This window comes from Eptesicus fuscus, chromosome 7, assembly GCF_027574615.1.
Source record: "Eptesicus fuscus isolate TK198812 chromosome 7, DD_ASM_mEF_20220401, whole genome shotgun sequence".
Taxonomy (NCBI): domain Eukaryota; kingdom Metazoa; phylum Chordata; class Mammalia; order Chiroptera; family Vespertilionidae; genus Eptesicus; species Eptesicus fuscus.
This window is the reverse complement of record NC_072479.1, coordinates 99,792,216-99,794,861: the sequence shown is the minus strand read 5'-3', so window position 1 is coordinate 99,794,861 and position 2,646 is coordinate 99,792,216. Positions and strand designations below refer to the sequence as shown.

Genomic DNA, 2,646 nt, shown 5'->3' with positions numbered 1-2,646 from the left:
CCTTCCCTTCCCTCTTCCCTTCCCTTCCCTTCCCTTCCTTTCCCTTCCCTTCCCTTCCCTTTTCCCTTCCCTTCCCTTCCCTTCCCTCTTCCCTTCGCTTCCCTTCCCTTCCCTTCCCGTCCCTCTTTCCTTCCCTTCCCTTCCCACTTCCCTTCCCTTTTCCCTTCCCTTCCCTTCCCTTCCCTCTTCCCTTCCCTTTTCCCTTCCCTTCCCTTCCCTTCCCTCTTCCCTTCCCTTCCCTTTTCCCTTCCCTTCCCTTCCCTTCCCTTCCCTCTTCCCTTCCCTTTTCCCTTCCCTTCCCTTCCCTCTTCCCTTCCCTTCCCTTCCCTTTTCCCTTCCCTTCCCTTCCCTTCCCTTTCCCTTCCCTTCCCTTCCCTTCTCTTCCCTTCCCTTTTCCCTTCCCTTCCCTTCCCTTTTCCCTTCCCTTCCCTTCCCTTTTCCCTTCCCTTCCCTTCCCTTCCCTTCCCTTCCCTTCCCTTCCCTTCCCTTCCCTTCCCTTCTCTTCCCTTCCCTTTCCTTCTCTTCTCTTCTCTTCCTCTCTCCTTCTCTCTCTTACATGTGAGGACACAGTGAGAAGGCAGTAGTCTGCACGCCAGGAATAGGGCTCTCACCAGGAATGGAAAGGAAATAGTCGAGCAACTGCAATCAATTGCAATTTTATAACACCTTCATGATGTTTCCCTTGGCTAGAAATATATTAAGAAGCCTCAAGATTCAAAGCATTCAGCAAATTAGGACAAGACAGAGCTAGAGAAAACACTCCCAGATTTTCATGACAAATATGGTAATGCTGTCCTAGCCAGGGGAACCACTTTCTGTGTTGTCCCATGGATATTTACAACCACACAGATCAAAATAGAATGGAGCCTGTTCCCTGTTGGCAGAGGCACCATAAAAGAGTAGAATGATGAGTAGCCCTCACAGTTGCTGTAATACAGAATTATTTCAAAATCACTCTGCTGCTCATTTAAATATAGCATAATTAAAAATTAAAATACATTTGAAATCTTTAAAAAGTTATTGAAAGGAGTCATTATAATGCCTGTATGCAAGGCTGTAAAGTTGATGTAGATTAAAGGGGATTATGTATAACTAGTATTTGAAAGTAGAATTAAGAAAAAAGAAAAGTAAATGTCCTGGGTTTAATCAGAGTTGATAGATTGATGGGTTTTCATTCAGTCAGTCATTACTTATTAAGCAGGTGTTATGCCAGGCTGGCTGAAGAAAGGGGTTTGACTTACCATTCTTTTTTTTTTTTTTAATATTTCTTTATTGATTTCAGAGAGGAAGGGAGAGGGATAGAGAGATAGAAACATCAATGATGAGAATCATTGATAGGCTGCCTCCCGCACGCCCCCCATTGAGGATCGAGCCCGCAACCCGGGCATGTGCCCTTGGCCAGAATCGAACCCGGGACCCCCCAGTCCGCAAGCCGACGCTCTATCCACTGAGCCAAACTGGCTAGGGCTGACTTACCATTCTTGCTCTTCTCCGCCATCACTCTCCTTCAACATCATGCTTTGAATGTTGTCCAAAGATAATACTTAGTATTTTCTTAGAATTGGTATCATTTTATACACCTTCAATTTTATAAATTTTAATCTAAATGGTCAAGCTTCTGATTCCCAATCTCTGATCTTTTGTGCATTGATTGTGAGGTAGAACAACATTTAAGTATTTTATCAGAGTAAGTAATATAAACTGCAGACACACACACACACACACACACACACACACACACACACATACTCCTAAACCTCAATGGCTTAACACAATTAAGTTTCATTTCCTGATCACATCATAGTCTGTTGTGGGGATGAGAGGGGGCTGGGGTAGCTTTTTATGCAGCTTCTATAGCTCTCCTCCAATGGATGACACAGGCATCCAGGTTCCTTTCCTCTTGTGATGTTACTGTCTTTAGCTCATGGTCTCCCAGCTGCTGTGGCGGGGGCACTAGAGGGCTAGAATCTTGGCAGGGATGTTTTAGGGGCCGGGCCCATAGTGATCTCTTATCAGTTTTACCCACATCCCATCGGCCAGAAAGTTGACACACGTCCCCATTCTAACTGCTTGCCAAGGAGGCTGAGAAATATCTCCTGGTGTTCTCAGTAGGAAGAAATGGTGCAGAGATTTTCTTTTAAAAAAACTATTTTTTTTTTCCCAATTGATTTCAGAGAGGAAGGGAGAGGGAGAGAGAGATAGATACATCAATGATGAGAGAGAATCATTGATCGGCTGCCTCCTGGACATCCCCCTACTAGGGATTGAATCCACAACCTGGGCATGTGCCCTTGACCAGAATGGAACCCGGAACCCTTCACTCCACAGGCTGACGCTCTATCCTCTGAGCCAAAAGGGCTAGGGCTCCTTTTTCTTTATTGTTGAAAGTATTACAGATGTCCCCTTGTTGTTGTTTTTTTTTCCCATTGACCCCTTCCACCCCGCACCCGCCCCTCCCAGGCCTTCACCACTCCATTGTCTATGTCCATATGTTGCCACAGAAATATTAATTTATGTTCTTTCTCCCCTCCACCCCCCAGGAATCTTCCACTATCCCACCCTCCCTCCCTTCCAGAATTATAGCTGTTACTGTGGAAATGCAAAGAAAGAAAGTGGGCTTGAGTTTCGAATTACCAAATAGACTTT

General features: G+C 45.3%; 1 pseudogene; it reads left to right on the top strand.

Moving 5' to 3' along the window:
* Positions 1-673: 673 nt before the first annotated feature.
* On the top strand, positions 674-903 carry LOC114232695 (cytochrome c oxidase subunit 7B2, mitochondrial-like; annotated as a pseudogene).
* The last annotated feature ends 1,743 nt before the right edge of the window (positions 904-2,646 follow it).